The sequence below is a fragment of the Hypanus sabinus genome, chromosome 10, assembly GCF_030144855.1.
Source record: "Hypanus sabinus isolate sHypSab1 chromosome 10, sHypSab1.hap1, whole genome shotgun sequence".
NCBI lineage: Eukaryota > Metazoa > Chordata > Chondrichthyes > Myliobatiformes > Dasyatidae > Hypanus > Hypanus sabinus.
Genome location: NC_082715.1, coordinates 165,492,812 through 165,514,991, shown reverse-complemented (window position 1 = coordinate 165,514,991; position 22,180 = coordinate 165,492,812). Strand labels below are relative to the sequence as shown.

Genomic DNA, 22,180 nt, shown 5'->3' with positions numbered 1-22,180 from the left:
AGTATTGCAATACCAAATTCATAAATGCCAGGTGAAGCAACCGAAGCGCGCTAGGGTCATAACTGGAGGTTGTTGGATTAAAACTATCCATCACTTTAAACCACGGAATTATCATATTATGGAAAGATGCAAGTAATTCTGCGTGTTGCAAATGAGATGATTACTTGCAGTTTTCAACTTTTGTGGAGTTTTGTTTGATTGGAGAAATTTCCCCCTTTCTGCAATCTATTTTTGCGGTACAAAGCGGAGTGTAAAAATAAAGAAAATTGCTGGAAACACGAGCGGGTTGTTCACGTTTGTAAAGAGGGGCACAGATTTAATATTTGAAGTGGATGTCTGTTCGTCACAACTGAGAAAGAGAAAATAAGTTACTTTTCAGTTTCAGACAAGGAGAGCGAAAGTGATCGGGCAAAGGAAAAGCCACTGATCGGGTGACACCAAATGAGTGTCTGTGCCGTTTAGAAATGTGTCATTATTTTTTTTCTATATTGAGTGTTGTGAACAACGGAACTGTGGTCCCGTCCAATGCGGCAGACTATAATAGAGGCAGAAGAAAAAGAAAACACAAACTGAGAATTTTTGTCACAGGGAAGAGAGTAACGCACACAGAACCCTGGTGGAACTCAACAATTTAGGCAGCATTTATGGTGAGGAATAACGAGTCGACATTTAGAGTCGAAACGTTTCATCGGGACTAAAAAGGAAAGGGAAGAATTCAGAGGAAGAAGGTGGGCGAAGGGGAATGATTGAATGCCAGAGGGTCACAAGGGAAGACAGATTAGCGGAGAACATAGATGGATTGGAGAGTTGGATGTAGTTCGAAACTGGGTGTTAATAGGTGGAAAAGGCGAAGGTTTGAAGAAGAAGGGAGTGGACCATGAGAGAAAGAGAAGGTGCCAGGGACTGGAAATCCGAGAAGAGAGAAGGCAAGAGTAAATCCGAATGGGGAATGAAATAAAGAGATGGAGTGCGGGTGGGGTAAATATTACCGGTTTAAAAATCGATGTTTATGCCGTCTGGTTGCAGAGCACTCAGACGGTATGTGAGGTGTTGCTCCTCCAACATGAGATTTGCCTTAACATGGCTTTAGATGAGGGTATGCACCGACAAGGCGGAATGAGAATGGGTAATCCCGTGCATTAACAAGTGTTCCCCCAGTCAATGTTGGGGCTGCGCTTTAACAACTGGATACTCTACCCGACAGATCTGTGGGTAGAGTGCTACCTCACCTGGAAGGACTGTTTGGGATGGTGGGGGGGGGGGGGGGGGCGGCCGCATAGTGTGAAGGACGACGCTTGCAGGGATAGGTGCCTGGAGGGAAATCGGTGCGTAGGGATTCATTGTCAAAGGAATCCCTGCAGAACCTGGTGAGTGGTGCGGGGAGGAGTGAAATGGGGAAGACACCATTGGTGGTAGTATTCAGTTGGAAGTTAGAGAGAATGACGTGTTGGATGCGAAGGGTCATGGAGTGGTCGGCAACGACAAGAGGAACTGTATCCCTGTTAAGGAAGCAGAAAGATGTGTTCAGGACTGATGACATGATATTCCTAGAGAGGATAGCCAGAATGGGAGCGGAAGGTCAACCCCAGTCGCTGACGGTGGATCCGGAGGGACAGGGATCAAAGGGGGATCACAAAATAACTGCAGGATTGAATGGCTTGTCCCATGAACAGCGTGTGATATTTCTGGGGTTGTACTCACTAGAATACAAAGGAATGACGGCTATCCTCATTTAAACTTATCCAATGATGAAAGGCCATCTAAGAGCGGATATGGAGAGGATGTTTTCTGTGACCAAAGCACACAGTCCCAGAATAATGAGGCTTCTTTTTAGAACGCAGATGAGGAGGAATTTCCTCAGCCAATGAGTGGGCAATCCATGAAATTCTTTGTCACAGGGGGGTGGGAAGGCCGTCTTTATGTATATTTAAGGCAGAGGTTAATAGATTCTTGATTGGTCAGGGAACGAAGGGATAAGGGATGCAGGCTGACAGGAAAGTTGGGTCAGCCATGATGAAATGGCTGAGCAGACTCGATGGAACAAATGGACGAATCATGCTCCAGAATTTTATGGTCTTATGGATGAGTTCGGAGTAACATAATTCTGGCTTTTATTATTAAAGTATAACAGCAGACGAGCAGCTCGCATCAGTTAACATCAGTTTCACCTATGTTCAGTAAGAAAGCCCCAGCTGATCGCCTCATATTCATGACTGGCAATGACAATGGAACCTTTGCTACTCCGTTATTCCCCACCGTTCAGGCACGGACGTGTTACTGTGAGGAGAAGGACAACCAAATAATTCAATAGTAATTATATTGACGTTACCGTCATTTGTTGACATTGGTAAAGCAATAAAGTTGTAATGAGGCAAAACCTGATATACCTCGAATTAATCAAGCATGTTTTAATTAGGTAAGTGTTTAAAACCATATGGAAATTTTCAACAGTGTGTTTACAGTACCAATCACATTAACTCCTTTTCAGATTTTAGATGTCTTGTAATCAACAATAGTACACTGAAGTTTCATGATATCATCGTGAACAAGACCTCTGCAAAGGTAATAGATTAACCCCGTTTGCTTAATCTGATTAATATATTTACCCGATTAATAGTAATCGATTGTACAGTAAGATCGCAAAATAGGGCTTGCTTGAAGCTCAAATCAATTACTCCTCCAAATACTTGTTCTGAAGTTGCAGGAAGGAATAATTGTATTTGCATTTTATTTGCAAATCTTCCCCGTTGCGACAAACAGGTATATCACTCCATTCTTCAGTTCCTCCAGGAATTTCCTCTGTGTCAGTCCATAGATACACGTGTTGGTGCAGGTACTCAGACAAGACAATATAAACCCGCATTGCTGCAGGATATAGGTCGGGTTGCTGAAATTTCTGTCTGTGTAGAAATAGTTCTGAAGTTGCCAGTTCATAGAATGAACGACATACGGCATCCAAAGTAATAGAAAATTGGCCGAATGACCGAACAGCAGAACCGTCGACTTCCTCCTATTTGCCAACTCGGGATCATTCCGATTATCACTGCTATTCCGAAGGGCCCGGCGAACTCTATTTGTCGATATAATCTGTTTGACATTTGAAACATTAAATGTCAGGATTAAACAGATTGGTAATATCGGTGTTGTGATGCTGTCAAATATCTCGTAGGCTTTCCACAGGGGTGACGTGAAATATTCAGCTACCACATAACATCGCCATCGGTCCACAGCAAAGTAACATGGAATGGCCTTTGCACAACATGTTGCACTCACTGTTGCGACCACCACAGTCGCTGTTCTTTCTGTACAATATCGGTTCCGCAGCTTCTGACAGCGAATGGCGACACAGCTATCGAAAGTGAAAGCAACAGTTAACCAAACGGAGCAGTCCCTGGTTGCAACAATCAGGACAGGTACCACAGAGCACGCCTGAGTTACGAGCAATAAATTGGCAAACAGATAGATATAATTTATCCTCTGTAATATAATAACAAAGATGACCACCATCAGGTCGACTGCCGCCATGGCCACCAGGTAGAGAGTGATACATCTGGACAGTCCGCATTTCCCCCGGGACAGGAGTTAAATTAACTGAAATACATTATATTTAAAAATATTATCTGTTACCGGTCAATGATTATTGTGACCTTATTTCCGTTGTGTGAATAATTGTACTCTCTATAATCAACGTAATAGCCCACTTGCTCTGACCAAGTTGGGATGCGGATAACCCGATCAAGTTGATTCTATGTCATAATGTGTATTTCAGATCTGGCCAGTTTCACATTCTGAACTTGGCAATCAGAAGGAAAGCGGGAGGCTGACAGCAGGGCACCCACAGGCAGTTATCTTAAGAAGTGAACAAAGGCCAGCTACCAGTCCCGTAAGGCGAGGCTATCAAGAGCTGTCGCTAACAGGGCGGCGTCTTGCGAGAACGGCACATGAAATGTCGTGACAGGTTTATTTTCAGATTATATGACGTCATTACACTTCTTTAAAGTATTTTTTTCATTAGCTTCCATTTAAAATGAATTATTGAATAACTATGTCAACAAAAAGGTCAAGAATGTACTTATTTGAAAATCGTGAGATATTTGGAGACGATGGGGGTTTCCTGGTCTCACAAGATGCGAAACGGCTCCCGAGGCTTTCTGATCATCAAGGTGAAATCAGTCACAGCCCTCCGTATAGAAAAGCAGAGATACCAGCGAGGCATCCTGAATGTCAGATGCCCCACGAAAGGAGAGACGACAGACTGAAAACAGATACCGCGTGAGAACTAAAAAGTTAGCATTATCAAGACAGCTGTGATGAGTGGAACAGTCGTGAGAAATTCATTGAAAATCAATATGAGTTTAGAAGCAGTGCCTGGATATGAAGTTCCACACATTCAATAAATAGCTGTTTGGATAGTTAATAGCAAAATGAGAAAGGAAACAGCTAACGAACTGTAATGGGACACACATCATACTCCTCCCTTCAGCCGAAAGTCACGCTGGAAATGAGAAATTAATGGCCTCTGGTTTCAGGCCAATTTTATTCTTGCTTGGAGAAACAAGGATGAATAATTCACAACTGGAACGACTTCTAAAAATCACATTAGATTTGTATAACTGTGTTTTTTTTCGCTATCGGGGAGGATCCAGGAGAAAGAGTGACATTTATTGATTGAACATCAAATGGTAACACTGCTGAAATATGCACCATCAGGGTATCTCGAAAGGTTGACCATATGTAATATGTTATGTAATTCAATTGCAATTATAAAACGACGGGCAATGACATAACCATTTCTTCTGTCACTGAATAACACTGCACAGCTTGTGCATTGCTTTGCGCCTTAAACCGAAACCATATGGATCGCATAGAGACAATATATTTTTAATTTCTTCAGTTTGTGATGACAGCAGATGAATAATTTATTTTACGTGGGCAGAGAGGGGAACAGCTGAACATACTTTGATTTAACCGATACCTCCGCATTATCGAGTCTCCTCATCCCTGCAGTAAAATGCCTCGGTATAATGAGAGGAACTGTGCCGGCACTGCTCGAGGTCAGAGAGGGACATCACGGCACAGCGCAGACTCAGCGGTAACTGCACCTGGTGAGTCATTGCTGTCTCTGAAAGGTTCTATGTGAAGCAGTATCTTTGCAACCTGTTCTAATGAAGCCTTCGGGAAACGACGTGAAACGTCGAATATCTACTCCGCTCCAGAGATGCTGCCTGACCTATTGAGTTCCGCCAGCTTTATCTGTGTGTGGTATTTTCCTGTCTGCGCGTTTAGAAAGCATATTTAAACATTTCTGACATTCAATTGTATTAACAATAATAACAATATTTTCATCGTCCTATAGCAGAAAAGATGCACTGGACAGCATGAGCACTTTGGGTACTAAGATACAGTTAATGCACGATGCTCTGAGCGTAATACAAATAAATTACATTACCTGGGCGTCAAGATACAGTTAATCTACGATACCCGGAGCGTAATGCAAAAACTTTAAATTACCTGGCACACCTGGCAAGCAGCGGGCAGTAAATTCTGACGATGTTGTAAATTGTAGAATATCCTATTTTCTACCGGAAGCAACGATCTGTTGTACAAATTGTCCCACCTGCTTACATGCACCGATTCAAGGAGTTCTTATACACCAGGCGGAACCATGTTTAAAGCAGCTCCTGCTCCCAGTGGTCACATCAGACACGATTCACTGAACAAACACGCAGTGTCAACTATTTTTACCAACTGTGACATTGTCCGTCATATCAGTTGTTCAAGGGGAATTAGGGGGATCTACATTTGATGTTGCTTCGGCTCAATTTCATTGGAGAGGGTCGGTGCAATTCTGTTTCGTAATGCTTGAATCATGAATCATTAATTTCATCATTACACTAGTCATTTTATGTTTTTTGGAAAACAAACGCTATCTCAATCAGTTACTGATCAACTCTAAGGTTGTGAGTAACAGCTGTACCAATATTGAGACAAGGTCAATGTCGGTCAAATATGCGACGTGCCTTCCTTCCTATGAGAGGACAGTGTAGTCTCCGTCTGGTCTTTCCAGTGCCTTTCGTGCTTCAGGCGACAGAAGCAACCAGTTGAATTTTCACAAGAAATTCATTTGCGTACCCTAATATATCACGATTCCAACAAGTTCAACAATCTGAGCACCGCAGGAATGTCACAGATTTCCCTCCCACAGGCAAAAGAATTTCATCCTTTGTTCTGGGTGCGCAGTAATGACAGGAAACTCATTTGCACACATTGCTGTATCTGTGATCACCAGTGAGACGGCAGGACTGGGCATTATCTTTCTGCTGTCAGAGCTAAGCCTGTCTCGGAGGAGTTACAGGCAGTTTGAGCAGGCAGATGTGATAGTCCACCACGGATTTGAATAACAGCGAGAGAGAGTACAGGACACTTTACAAACCCAGTCCTTCACTAATTGGGCACAGACATACATAACTCGACGTGCTACGCAATGAACACTCTGCCCTGCACACAATCACTCCTGTTATCCATTGTTACACACGAGCACAATCACAGCACCGCACGGACAGAATTAAGTAAAACACTGACATTAGACGATAAATGATGGATATAATAAATTACACCTCCCCCTCCCATTAGTATCTTCCCGAATTTGTTGGAAAATGAATGATATAGTTCGCACACAAACAGAAGAAGTTTATTTACGTTTGACATTGTATTCAGCACAGACACCGTGAGCAGAGAAGCCATTCGTTGCTGTTCGGTGTTCTATGTTCTGTTTTCGCGATGAACAGTAATGAGAGGAAACTCTTCAGTATGTTTCTAAAGATTCCCATTCACTCTTCTGAATTCGGGTGAGTATAGTCCCACGCGACTCAATCTCTCATCATTGTTTAACCAGTTCATCCCTGGAATCAACCCAGTCAGTCGAGGAGCAAGAAGGCTACAAGTGAACGGCTGATATCCGGAGCGAAGGCAGTCTTTACTACTCGAGGTAAAACTGAGGCAAGATTGCGCATGCGCGTGGCGTCCGCCAGTTGAGCGCGAAAGTTTAAAAAGAATAACGCCATATCCAGCGGGCAGCTTTCGGAGCGGGCAGCGGAGTGACGGTGATAGGGCTTTGGCACAAAGGGCTTAGGCGGTAACGGGACGAGGCAAGGTAGGTTTACCTGTGTTAATTGCAGAAAGAAAGTTTGTGTGTGAGGCCAGTTTCTTGTGCTCGGCGGCAGACGTGGGAGGTCGTGGAGTCTCCCAGACCCCCGGACGGCCATGACGCCATCAGATGTGTCGAGCTGCAGCTCCTAAAGGTCCGAGTTAGGGAACTGAGGGTGCAGCTCGATGACTTTTGTCTGGTCATTGAGAGCGAGGAGCGATGGAAAGGAATTATAGGCAGGTGGTCACACCGGTGCCACGGGAGACAGACAAGTGGGTCATAGTCAGGAGAGGGTAGGGGAAGAGTCAGGTGCTAGAGAGTACCCCTGTGGCTGTCCCCCTATACAATACGTACTCCTGTCTGAGTACTGTTGGAAGGAACAGACTACCAGGGGGTAGAAATAGTGGCCGGGCTTCTGACACAAAATCCGGCCCTGTGTTTCAGAAGGATGGGGAAAGGAAGAGGAAGGCAGTAGTGATAGGTGACTATATTGTTAAGGGGTCAGATAGGCGATTCTGTGAATGCAGGAAAGAAACTCGGATGGTAGCTTGCCTTCCAAGTGTCAGGGTCCGGGATGTTTCAGATCGCGTCCAAGATATCCTGCAGTGGGAGGGAGAATAGACAGAGGTCGTGGTACATATTGTTACCAATGACATATGTAAAGGGGGATTTCTTCTTTTTCTTTTGTTTTTGCGTATGTTAATCAAAATGGCTGTTTTGTTAAAAGTAGGACTGCTTCGTTGTTGCGAGAGAGTGCTGGAAGCTTGTTTGGTTTAAAATTTACTGATAACGAGAATTGTATTCCTTTGTTAACCAATTAGGATTAATGTTGTTCTTTCTTCTGAGTTTGAAAGCTATTGTTAGTGGGCGTTTTGGGGAGTCAGGGAAGACAACTCACACTTGCAACCTTGCGACGAACTCAAGATTGAAAGGGCTGACGACAAATACTTCTCGACACCAAACTTACCAGATCCGGTGAGAGCAGAGGCAAAGGCTGAAGTCAGAACAGCAAATCCCATCATGGACGTACACGCTCAGTCATATGCCCCCCAACATATTACCCCAGCCAGCACGCCACCTGCAGCAAAACCCTTAGCACAGCATTTAGTACGACGAGACCTCGTCAGTTCAGGACTATACCAGTCTGACGATAAGCCTAAAAATTACCGTGAATGCTACTCATTCACCAATGCAGCCGGCGCAGTCCTGCTCACAGTAACCCAGAAGTTGGACCTTTTGAATAAATGATTGGGAAAGGAATGAAGTGAACAGGTGAAACACATACGCTCAGAGTACGTCAACGACCCCAAGCTAGCCTTACGCAAAGCATGGGAGAGACTTCGGGAGTGTTATGCGGCCCCTGAAATTATTGAAATGACGCTATTTCAACGGCTGGATAATTTGCCTAGGGTGTCAGCCAAGGACCACACTAAACTAAGAGAACTCGGAGATTTACTCATGGAGACTGAAGGCGCTAAAGATCGCTATTTAACTGGCCTGTCATATCTAGATAGACCACGCGGAATTGGACCAATTGTGGACAAACTTCCATTTGGGCGGCAGGAAAGGTGGTTGTCAATGGCTCAGTGTACAAGGAAGAGAACGGTGAGCGATTCCGTGCCTTCAAGTATCTTAGTAGGATTGTCTGCAAGGAGGCGAAGAAGCGAAACGACCCTAGCTTCATGAAACAATATAGCACCACAACTGACAGCAAGCCAGTCAAATCCACTTTGAACAATCTTAACATCAATAAACCCGTCTTAGTGCATAAAACCGGTCTCCACAACTAACAATGACCCTAGCAAGAACTGTCCATTGCACAAAAAACCTTATCCCCACAAAAAAAAAAATGCAGAATGTTCAGAAAACAACCCTTTAACGAAAGAAAGGCCCTTCTTAAGGAAAGAACTTGATATAAGTGCTGTTCCCCTACCTCCCACCTCAAGAAAGAGTGTACGCTCCCCGTAAAGTGCTGGGAATTCAACTAATCACGATGGGCCATGCATCCCGTCCCGTTACCGCAAACTGCCAGGACTCCTCCACCCTCACAAGAGGACAGCGGGGTGGGAGATCACCCCGATATAACTGTCCACAGCTCGAGCTGCACAGAAGTTTGCGGTTCAAGTCAGTCAAGCCGTTGGTGCTCAAAGATCTGCCTCACTAAGGTATACCCTAAGGGAGTCAAAGACAAGGCCATCAAAGCCTGTGTAATTCTGGACGACCGCTCACTAGTCAGACCAGAGTTCTTTGACTTGTTCAACGTACAGAGTAATCAGTTCCCATACTACCTTAGACCTTGCTCAGGCAGCGTAGAAACATATTGAAGGAAGGCCGAAGGCTTCCAGCTCGAGTCGCTGGATGATAAAGTTGTCATCTGTCTCCCTCCACTCTTGGAGTGCAACGAGATCTTAAATAACCGATCCGAGATTCGGACGCCAAGCGCTGTGCTACACCAGCCGTATCTCCACCACGTTGCCAAACACATCCTAGAACTGAATCCAAAAACTCCTGCTGTTCGGAAGAGACGTTCTTCAGGTGCACAAGGTCAGGCAGCAGGTCAATGGAACACACGACGCCCCCTTCGCCCGACGCCTGGATCTGGGCTGGGTGGTGATAGGAGAGGTGTGCCCTGGCATCGTACACAAACCAACAGTTAACACGCTCAAGACTAACGAGCTGGAGAGTGGCCGCCATTCAATCTTTCAGCCTTCCACGAGAGTTATGTGTATCAAAGAAGCACAACAAAGTAAGAAACATAGTGAAATAACTTGAAAGACATGAGACAGTCAGTCTTCGCTCAAAATGAGTACGACAATAAACTTGCTCCATTAGTGGAAGACGCCATCTTCTTAAAAACAAGGTCTTTAGAGATGAAGCAAACAATTGAGCCTCCCATCTACTGTTCAGAGGACCATGCCAGCGCTTGCCAAACAGCAAACAGCAGGCAGTCGTTGAGGCCTGCCCACCTGATGGCAGTGCTCCAGCGATCAAGAACCGAGATCTAGGTGGAGAAACCATACCCATACAAAGAAGCTTGGGCCTCCTTTAGGAGATCACAACTGACACATTCACGTTCTCCGTGCCGACCACAAACAAACTATTCACCCACCGTGGAGTTCTCTCCACTGTCAACAGTGTTTTCGATTCCCTGGGTCTACGGGCACCAGTTATGATCCTGGAAAGAACCCTCCTCAGCAAGATTACCTCCGACATCTCTAACTAGGACACTCCTCTACCCTAAGACAAGCTGAGCAGATGGGAAGCTTGTAGAGATTCATTTCAAGACCTAAGCGCAGCTTCATGTCCCACGTGATGTGCCCTGCTCTCAGACAGCAGCCAAAGCAATAGAAACTTGGATTGGTCATGACAAGGAAGAACGAGCACAATACTTTGAGAACCTGGAATCCAGTTTAAAGGAAATTGGTGAAATTGCCCATTTCTACGTGATGGGAAATGAAGACCCTCGGACACACTCACTGGGAGAGTCTTTGTACTGTGATGATGATGCTATCAATGTCACTGGGCAAAATCGTTTTCGCCAGCAGATTACTGCTGCAAGCAAGCACGGAAGTGACCCGTATGTCGTAGGTGGCTCCATTCCTCGACGGATGTGGAAGTGCAACAAGGAGACAATGAACTGGGAACAATGCGCAGCACTGCCAAGAGATCGACTTCAGCACACGCTTGAATCTGTCCCAAGTGAAGATGCCATTTATTCAATGGGTGGAAAATCCCTTCAGGATACACATCCCAGTGCTGTGATAATATGTGGGTTGAGACTAATCAGCTGGAGACTGCATTGTCTTGGGTTGCTGGTGTTAACCTTAATGGAACTATCTATCTACTGGGTGGGGAACAGAATGACCTGGACTTCTTTACCAAACCATCTCGTCTCATTTAGCGTTTTTGACACGCGTTCCAGGGTATGCCAGTTAAAGTCATATCTCCTCCCTTTTGCAGGCCGTATTCACTGTGCTATTATGCTGCTATTAACCAAGGACCTGGTCTTTATAGTAGCTGAGGGAGATTCTTTGCTGTGTTACAATCCACTGATTGACAGCTTCACCAGACTGCTCTTCCCAGAGGCTTGGAGTCCTGTGCCCTCCCTGTGGAAGATTTCCAGCTGCAATGGGTGGATTTATGTTTACAGAGACAAATGCAAAAAAGATGATACCAAAACATGAAAACTGAACCCAGCCACATCTATAGTATCAGTGATAAGTGGATTTGAGATATTGCTGACAAATTGGCAATTTGTATCGGCGTGATTCTAACCAAGTACAGTAAACTGCAGTCTTTAGGATTTAATTTGTTGAGTGCACGAAGTTATTTTCATAAACTACTGCAGATGACAACAAAATTTCAGTACTATGTTTGTTTACTAAGACATTAATTGACCTAAACAATGTCAAACTATTCTCTTGTTCTTTTCCGGACCGAGACCATTTGCAGAAGTAGTTCGACATCTACTTAAAGACTGATCTAGAGATTAAAGTTCTGTACCATGTTCAGTGAGCTTACTAAGGTCAGGTGGGGAGTGTGTTGCCCTTAAAGCATTTATTTAATTTTATTATATTCCTGCTTTAAATAATTTATTTGCAACCATTTCCAGTTAAAGTTAAAGTTAAAGTTCATTATCTTTATCGCAGCATGTGACGTGTCGCAGCATGCGATGACGTCACTTCTGGTTTTGTCACGTCTTGTGTGTAAGTTCCGGTTCGGAGAAGGTGGAAAGGCGGGGATCATGAAGAGCTCCGTCTCTACCCACAAAGAAACGTTATAGAAGGAATGCTGTAAGTTCATATGACAGTATTTGAAGTAAAAATATTAACGTGGATTCTGTTAAAGGAAGCGGCGGTTGGAGCGCGCGCGTGGCGGCTTGAGCCTGGCGGCGGTTTGACGCGACCACTCCCTCCCCGGGTGGCTGAAGACACTCTCCAAAAGAAAAGAGCGCGCGTGGTCTCAAGAATGAAGCAGATACTGAATATATTTTGGATTATTTTATCAAAAGTCTTCACCATACGTTAATGTGGAGGAGTGAACAGTAAACGGTTAATCTCGCTTCGAATCTGTCTTCATTGGCTTCGGTTTAACTTGGTGTTCAGCAAACCGCACGAGAACACTGCAGACGGTGAACTAGACATAGCAGTCTGTGGCTGCCTTTCCCAGGGCAGAAATCAGACTGCACACGGGGCTGATGTCCAGGAAAGTCCCGGGGAAGTAATAATAACTGAGCCGCCACAATATCACCGCAAACACGATGGTCAGTAGATCCGCCGCTGGAGTGGCCACCAGGTAGCGAGTGGCGCGGGTGGAGAGGCTGCAGTTTTCCCCGGGACAGGATCACCATCGCCACTAAATTCACTGGAAACAACAGAAAGAGCGGGAAAGTTACTGTCTGTCCGCGTAGTGGGTCTCGGGGCAGGGAGATGCTGGAAATCGGGAGCAACTCATTCCCGAAGCTTAAAAACGCGGAAGGCGGGGATCGCCGGCGCCTCAAATGTGCCCAATACTGGGGAAACGTTACAATTCGTGGCGCTGCACGGAGAGCAGGTTCGGGAAGGAGGCCGAAAACGTTTTGGAAAACCAAAGTAAATCTCGGTCAATCAGGTTTGTGACTGATTTGCAAAGCCGAGAAAGCGTCGGTAACTTTCTCAGCGACAGTGATTCCCGCGATCCCGTCATATATGTTCCTACTATTCGGTACCGCTCTGCCCCGCTGTCTCCGACTTTGTCCATGGACAGTTTCCAAATCTGGTTGCAGATTTACTTCCCAATTCGCAGGCGTTGATCTCCTTCTCGGCTTCCGCCCACACGGGCCCGGCTCGGTTCGCTTATTTTAAATTCCACAGCTACTCTTTGCCACGGCTCCTTCACACTCTGTCCAGAGATCGGATCAGAAAGTTCCCGTGTTCGTTTTATTTAATATTCTCCCTGACCTGCTCCAGATTACTGCGGCGTTATTCTAAATGCTCCGGTGCTGATTGATCCGGAGCGGAGTGTCGCCTGTAACTTACCGCGTCTGAGCTGTATCGGACCCCGCTGTGTCGGCTCTGAACTCCCTCTTCACTCCAACGATATTAAGGCGAGGAAACAAACCCCGGGAAACAAAAGCGCACTGAGACTCTTATCTAATGTTTCCAAACTGCCGAAACTCTCGGGATCTAATATACAGTTGGTGTGATTTTCAGGATATTAATGTACATTTTTTATCAGTAACGGACTCAGGAATGTTGATGACCAAATCAGTTTGGGAACAACTGTGCTCAGAGCACCGGTTCCTACAACACCGACTGGACATCCTGCAGGCCCAAGAAGGGTCTGGTTATTCCCCGTGTATAAACACAGAGACAACAGGAACAGGAGCAGGCCACTCGGCCCCTCTAGCTCGCCCTCTCATTCAACAAGACCCGGGCCCCCAACACCACTCCTATCTTCACTTTGCCTGGACCATTGGTCCTGCTTGCAGGTCAACAGACTGCTGGAGTTTGCCCCCCAATGTGGCGAATCCCGCTGCTCGCCAACACCGTGGGCTCAGACATTTCACAGATGAGGCCCTCCCCACCGGGACAAATATCCTGCCCGCCCCCTCTCACACAATCTTCATCCTTTCAATAAAATTCCTCACTCCCACCCCGCGTACGGGCCGAGTGGTCTCCTCCTACCTCTCAGCGATGCTTCATAGTCCAGCCGCAGGAGACGCTTCGCAACCGACCCCAACTTCCCTCGAAGGAAACTGGAAATATATCAAAAAGCGGGACATTTACTTTGAGATTTGTTCCTCTCTGATGGAGTGTTTAGGCGGCAGCGGGAGATGTCAGCGGAGTTATGCCCTCTCGGCTGGTCCGCCTCCGCTATAGGGCGTAAACAGTGATTGGCATCGCCTCTGGCCAATGGTTATAACGCAGCGGAGGTGAGGGGTGTCGTGGTCGGTAGCTCAGCAGTCAAACTGTCTCGGAGCGAGCATAGCACTGCGTGTGTGACGTCAGATACGCGCAAGGGGAAAACACGTGTGACATCAGGAGCGTGGGGTGCGCATGTATTTATTTTTTTTGTAATTTTTTTATTGAATTTTATAATCAAACACACATTTCCATAAGATGTATTTTAGACATTGTACCTATATATCATATAATCATATATATCACAAATCTCCACAAAGTATTTATCTGAGGTATACACTTATAGAAAAGAGTGGAAAGAAAAATACAAGCAAAAGGAAAGAACTATGTACAAGTAAGGACTGATTTTTTTTTTTACAACATATTCATCGATCTGTGAGAATTAAATCAGGCCTATGAGGCATCATGTCGTTAAACCATTTTTCCCAGTATGAATCAAATTGTTCCAGCTTATGATTAACAGATGCTGTTATCTTGTCCATTTTTTAAATGTCCATTGTAATTTCCATCCAGGCGTTTAAAGTTGGGCTCTCCTGTGATAACCAATTCCTAGTAAGAGTCTAATTACCAGCCAACAGAAGTATATGCATTAAATATTTATCTCTTTTCAAACATTCTTGATGTATATATCCAAAATATATTGTCTTACTCTCTAAGGGTATTTCGCATTTAAAGATGTCTTGTAGGGCATTGTGTATCCCGATCCAATAGTTTTCAATAACAGGTCTGTCCCAAAAATTAAGACAATGGTTTGAATTTTGATTTCCACAATTTCTCCAGCAAACAGGGAGGTTACTATCATAAAGGGGTTTCTGAGAGGGTGTAAAAAAACATCTTATCAAGTTTTTCAATCCAAACTCCCTCCATTTCTGTGAACTGGTACACTTCCATTGATACCTCCATTTTATTGTCCATCCTTCCTCAGATATAATTATCCATCCATCTTTCCTTCTCCCATTTTGTTTTAATGTATGAAGTCGAATGTGTTTTAAGATTTGACAAACCCTTCTACACGCTTGGAATGATTCTACTAATTATCTGAATTATATGCTTTTCTAAATAGCTCTATCAAACATGTATTTGCCTTCGTTACATTTTAAAGTGTCTTATTAACATATTGTCGCATCTGTAAATAGCGATAAAAATCTTGTTTTTCAAATAAGTGTTTATCTTAAAGCATTTCAAAATTGAACAGTGTTCCTTATTTCATTATGTTTCAAAGAGCTGTTATTCCTTTAGCTGTCCAGTCCTTAAATCTAGCATCCGATTTATTTGGTGTAAAATCCGAGTTATATGCACACCATCTAAGAATTGCAATATCTCCCTCTATATTATATTCTTTTATAGTATTTTTCCATATTTTAAGAGTCAATTTCACCCATGGGTTATCAATAGTATTTATATATCTTTGCATGTTGTTATCAGCCAAAATTGCTTGTATGGGGATGGGAAGTACGCGCTCCTCAATGTTTTTCCATTGAGCGTCATATGATGGGCTGCACGAACATATCACATCTCTCAACTGTGCTGCAAAATAATAATCTCTAAGAGAAGGTAGGCTCCATCCCCCCTTTTCCTTTGCTAATTGCAAAGTTTTGCGACGAACTCTAGGCATTTTACCCTGCCAAATATACCTTGATAACATCGTGTTCCATACATTGTACTGATTTTGATTAATCTCTATTGGCAGGGTCTGAAAGAGATAGAAACATAGAAACATAGAAAATAGGTGCGGAAGTGGGCTATTCGGCCCTTCGAGCCTGCACCGTCATTCAGTATGATCATGGCTGATCATCCATCTCAGAACCCTGTACCTGCTTTCTCTCCATACCCCCGATCTCTTTAGCCACAACGGCCATATCTAACTTCCTCTTAAGTATAGCCAATGAACCGGCCTCAACTGTTTCCTGTGGCAGAGAATTCCACAGATTCACCACTCTGTGTGTGAAGAAGTTTGTCCTCATCTCGGTCCTAAAAGGCTTCCCCTTTATCCTTAAACTGTGACCCCTCGTTCTGGACTTCCCCAACATCGGAAACAAACAACAGTCTGGGCAGTATATTCATTTTAATAAACTCAATCCTTGACCTGAGACTGAAGAAAGGAATCAGGTTCCATCTTGCCATATCTTCCTTAATTTTTTTATATAAAGGCTGATAATTACATTCTGATAATTTTCCCAAATCTTTTGACATAATGATACCCAAATATTTTAAAGACTCTGTGTGCCATTCCCAGGCGTATCTGCTTTCAATTTCTCGTGGTGGGCTATAGTAATATGAAAGTAATTGGGTTTTATCTATGTTGATCTTGTATCCTGATAATTGACCATATTGTTCAAAGGATTGCAACATTTTAAGTAAAGAGTATGTTGGTTGTCCTAGACAGACCAAATGCAATTTGTGTTGTTACGTACTCGTGACACATGACAGTGGTGCCCTTGTCACGTGACTGGGGTTGAAGCTATACTGGACTTGAGGTAATGGTCTTGAGATGGTGGAGTGACGTCATTTTCCCGCCAGTAGAGATCATGTGACAGATTTTTTTTACAGGTTATAAAGGGTAGACCCCACCCTGTAAGGAGGGGCAGTTCGTGGCTGGATTTGCCAAGTTGACTTCATGCCACTGCGTGATTTAAGTGATGACGCAGTTCAGTCGACATTTTATGACATGCGTCATGACATTTTATCTAATGCCTAAAGTTTAAAAAGTCATTGCCCGCAGGTTCTTTACGATTCTGCTAGTTCGAGGAATTAGTGGAGACTGAAGATCGAAGTTCGGGAGTTAAAGATCGAGGAGAATCGCTTTCTACGGTGAAACGGGTTTCGACCTTTGTTTGATCCTTATACGGAAGGATTTCGTTGACTATCTTCGCGTTAATCCCTGGGGTTTACCAGAAAGGATTGAAGATAGTGAGGAAGGAAAGATCAGTGCCTTTAAGCCGTTTCGTTTCGTAATTTCTTCGTGGGAAGTTCGACGTCGGGGATCGAAGCAAGCGACGTGAAAGAGAATTTAAATCGTCTTATAAAGTCTCTCCTTTTAAATGGACTGTGAGCATATCGAACTTTTGGCAATACCACTTTCAAGAACCGATTTTGCAATATCACTTTAAAGAACTGTTTTTGCAATATCACTTTAAGAACTGTTTGAGCTGCCGCACCGCAGTTGTTTCCGGTTACGCTAGTGTTTGTTTACTTTTGGGCGTTTTGTTTTCTGTGTTTAATAAACGTGTTGCTTGTTATAAGAAACCCTTGCCGAACTCATATGTTTATTGTTGCCTGAATTCGTAACATTTAAATATGGGTACTCGTCCGGGATTGGATCGTTTGTGTTTAAATGTTTGCTAACTTTTGAATCGGTGTTTTGGAGAAGGGATACTCGATTCTTTTGTGTGGTTGGCTTGTGAGTGGTATTCGGCAACGATGAATATTGATGAGTTACAGATGAATACAGATGCGGAGTTGTTGTCGAAGGCGAAAAAAACTGAGGTGTTTGAGATATCTCGTAGTTTGCAACTTAAAGTTATTTTGCAGACTACATCTAAGGCTGTTATACAGAGACAAATCGCGTCGCACTATGTGGATTCGGGTGTTTTTGATGATTCGGTTTGACAGTTGTTTCTAATTAGTAATCTGGAGATGCAGTTGCAAATCGAACAAATGAGGTTGGAACAGTGCAAAGCTGATTTGGAGAGGTGTAAATTGGAGGCGGATCAAAAGAAGAGGGATTTTGACAAGGCAATTCAGGAATTAAGTTCTGGGAATCAGTCTTCTGGTTCAAGAAAACTGTTTGTTGCTAGTCAAGAAATTAAATTGGTCCCTCCATTTAGTGAAACAGTAGTGGAAAGATATTTTCAAGATTTTGAAACTCTTGCTCGGATGTCAGAGTGGCCGAAAGATAAATGGTCAGTGTTGTTACAGAGTGTAATTAAAGGTAAAGCACAACAACTTTACACAGCTTTAACTGCTGCGCAAGCACTTGATTATGATATTGTGAAGGGGCATATCTTAAACGCATACGAATTAGTCCCAGAAGTTTATAGGGAAAGATTCAGAAGTTTGAAAAAGTCTGTGGAAAAAAAACATGTGGAATTTGCCTATGATAAAGCTATGTGTTTTGAGAGATGGGTTTCTTCTAAAAATGTAAATGGGGACTATGATACATTGAGAGAGCTGATTTTAATGGAAGAATTTAAAAGAAGCATTCCTGTTGAACTAAGGACCTACTTAAATGAGAGGGATACTGATAAATTGCTGGATTGTGCGAGATTAGCTGATGAGTATGTTTTAATCCATAAGAATAAATTTCCTCAGGGCAGAAATTTTAAGAGGAAAAATAACATGGAGACTCAAGGTAAATCAGAAATTAAATCAGAGGTTAATGAGAAAGGTAAGCCTGTGAAGGAAAGACAGTTTGGTCTTATTTGTAACTATTGTAAGAAGCCTGGCCATGTAATAGCTAACTGTTTCAGATTGAAAAAGAAAGAGACGGAAACAGTTCCAGATGCTTGTGTGCAACATACTGAAGCACCTGTAGAGTTACAGGGTTTGATAAACACAAATGAGGCTTTGGTAGAGTCTGACCAAGTTAGAAAGGGATATGATCATTTTATAACTGAACGGTTTGTATCCTTGAAAGAAGGATCTGCTCTGGTGCCAATAAGAATCCTTAGGGATACTGGTGCTTCTCAATCACTGATGTTAGACAGTGTGCTGAAGTTTAATGAAGTGTCTGATACTGGTGAGGTAAATTATATAAAGGTGTTGGAAGTGATTTTATGCCTGTACATTTACATAAAGTAAATTTAAAGTCAGGGTTAGTTACTGGATTTGTTAAAGTAGGATTACAGCATAGCTTACCTGTGAAGGGTATTTCTTTATTGTTAGGTAATGACTTGGCAGGTGGACAAGTTTTTCCTGAAGTGCATTTGACAATGTATTCAGAGGAACCAGAGGTGAATTCGAACACAGATTCTTCCTGTGTTGTGACTAGAGCTATGGCTAAAAAGATTGATGCACAGAATGATGTTGTTACTCAGGACTGTTCAACTCAGGATTCGAGTTTTGAGGATGTGTCAGAGACTTTCTTATCTTTGTTGTTTGAACAAGATTCTGGGAGTAAGTCTGACTATAAAGATTTATCTCTGTCTCGGAAGGAGATGATAGCAGAGCAGAATAGACTCAGAGACTCTGAGATTTTAAAATTAAGAGGGCAGGCTTTACTAGATAGTGAAATTCCGAAGGTGCCAGTAGGATATTACTTGGAAAAAGGAGTGTTGATGAGGAAGTGGAGATCGCCTACAATTCCTGCAAGTGAGGATTGGAATGTTGTTTACCAGGTAGTTGTCCCGAAAGTTTATCGAAATAAGATTTTGACTTTAGCTCATTGTGTGCCTTTAGGTGGACATCAAGGGGTAAGGAAAACTGTGGACAAGATTTTAAAACATTTTTACTGGCCTGGTCTAAGAAAAGATGTGGCGATGTTTTATAAAACGTACCATACTTGTCAAATTGTGGGTAAACCAAATCAGGTTACACCAGTAGCTCCATTACAACCTATCCCGGCATTTGGTGAACCATTTTCTAAAGTTATTGTAGATTGTGTTGGTCCATTACCAAAGACAAAAACTGGTTATCAGTATTTGTTGACTATCATGTGTACTTCGTCTAGGTTTCCAGAGGCAGTACCACTTAGGAATATAAAAGCTAAAACTGTGACAAAGGCCCTTATAATTTTTTTTAACTTATTTTGGATTACCTAAGGAGATACAAACTGATCAAGGCAGTAATTTTATGTCTGGATTGTTTCAACAGATAATTTATAAATTGGGAGCTAAGCAAATCACTTCGTCTGCATACCATCCAGAATCGCTGGGTGCCTTGGAGAGGTTTCATTCTACCCTCAAGAATATGGTTAGGACATTTTGTGTGGAAAATGAAAGTGACTGGAATGAGTGTATAACTTACTTTTATTTGCAGTAAGGGAATCGGTACAGGAATCTTTAGATTTTAGTCCATTTGAACTTGTCTTTGGGCATGGAGTTGGAGGACCTTTAGCTTTATTGAAGGAACAGTGGATTAGTAAGGAAGTACACACTAATTTGTTGGACTATGTTTTGAAATTTAAGGACAGGTTACATAAAGCTTGTAGCTTAGCTCAGGAAAATTTAAAGTTGGCTCAGGAGAGAATGAAGACTTGGTATGATAAAGAAGCTAGGATGAGGATGTTTAAGCCTGGAGATAAGGTGTTGGTTCTTTTCCCAGTGCAGACAAATCCTTTACAAGCTAGATTTCATGGTCCTTATGAAATTGTCTCTAAAATCAGTGATGTGGATTACGTGGTAAAAACTCCAGATCGTAGAAGGTCAACACAACTTTGCCATATAAAATTGATAAAACCATATTTTGAGAATCTATCTGATACTGTGACTGTTGTGGTTAGTGAGAATGAGTTTGATTTAACTAGGAACATGATAGATGATTCATCTGACTTTCCTTCTAAATCCAACATTGTTTCTGTTAGGTTACCAAATTCAACCATTCTGGAAAATATTGATGAGTAATTAGCAAATTTACAGCTAGAGCAGAAGCAACAGATGAAGGAGTTAATTTTTAAATATAGGGAGTTGTTTCCAGATGTTCCGAGAAGGACTACTATAGCTTCACATGATGTAGATGTTGGAGATGCCAAGCCTATTAAGCAACATCCATATAGGATCAACATAGAAAAATGTGAATTTGCGGAAAAAGAAATTGAATATACGTTAGAGAATAATATCATTAGACATTCTAACTCGAATTGGAGTTCGCCATTTGTTATGGTGCCAAAACCAGATGGTAGTATTAGGTTTGTACGGGTTACAGGAAGGTGAATGCTGTAACGAAAACAGATGCATATGCAATTCCTAGAGTAGATGATTGTGTAGATAAAGTTGGAAAAACAAAGTTCCTTACAAAAATTGATTTATTGAAAGGGTATTGGTGTGTTCCATTAACGGACAGAGGTAGAGAGATTTCTGCATTTGTAATTCCATCTGGGTTATATGAGTATAATGTTCTTCCATTTGGGATGAAGAATGCCCCAGGTACTTTCCAGAGGATGATTAACTCTGTGATTCAAGGATTGTAAGGTACTGATGCTTATATTGATGATTTAGTGACAGGAAATGATACTTGGGTTGCACACGTTATTGCGATGGAGAAATTGTTAAAAAGGCTTTCAAAAGCTAACTTAACTTTTAATTTAGCTAAGAGTGAATTTGGACATGCCACTGTGACTACCTTGGTTATGTTGTGGATCAAGGTAAGGTAGCTCCTGTTCAGGCAAAAGTTCAGGCAATTTTAGACATTCCGACTCCAACGGGGAAAAAATAAACTCTCAGAAGATTTTTGGGAATGGTAGGATATTATCGAAAATTTTGTAAGAATTTTGCTGATGTTGCCCTTCCATTAACTAACCTTCTGCAGAAGAATGAGAAGTTTGTGTGGACAGTGCCTTGTCAAGAAGCATTTGAAAAATTGAAAACAATGATATGTCAACAACCTGTGCTAAAGGCACCTGACTTTGAAAAACCTTTTTCATTGGCTGTGAATGCTAGTGATAAGGCTGCAGGAGCAGTATTAATGCAAAGGAATGAGGGTGATGAGGTTGATCATCCCGCAGCTTACTTTTCTAAGAGATTTAATAAGCATCAAAGAAACTATTCGACAATAGAGAAAGAATTGTTATCTCGTGTTTTAACTTTGGAATATTTTGAGGTATATGTTGGTACAACTCTAAAGCCACTTATTGTTTACACTGATCATAATCCGTTAGTTTTTCTGAGTAAGATGCAAAACAAAAACAGAAGATTATTAAATTGGAGTTTGATGTTACAAGAGTACAATATTGTGATAACTCATGTTAAAGGTAAAGCTAATGTGGCTGCTGATGGTCTATCTCGATGTTGAATGTACAATGCAATTTTTTATGGTGTGTTTTTTTTTCAATTGTAACACTGCTACTGTATTGTGAGTTATAAGCTGTTATATGATGGTATTGCATATTGTGTATGTTATAAAATTTATACCTTGGTTTTTCATGTAAGCAATTGTTAAAAATTTTTGTTCTTGTCAGACCAAAAATGTTTATTTG

The 22,180-nt window shown here is 42.5% G+C and overlaps 1 pseudogene; it reads left to right on the top strand.

Moving 5' to 3' along the window:
* The first annotated feature begins 4,127 nt into the window (after positions 1-4,127).
* On the top strand, positions 4,128-11,415 carry LOC132401385 (kelch repeat and BTB domain-containing protein 4-like; annotated as a pseudogene).
* The last annotated feature ends 10,765 nt before the right edge of the window (positions 11,416-22,180 follow it).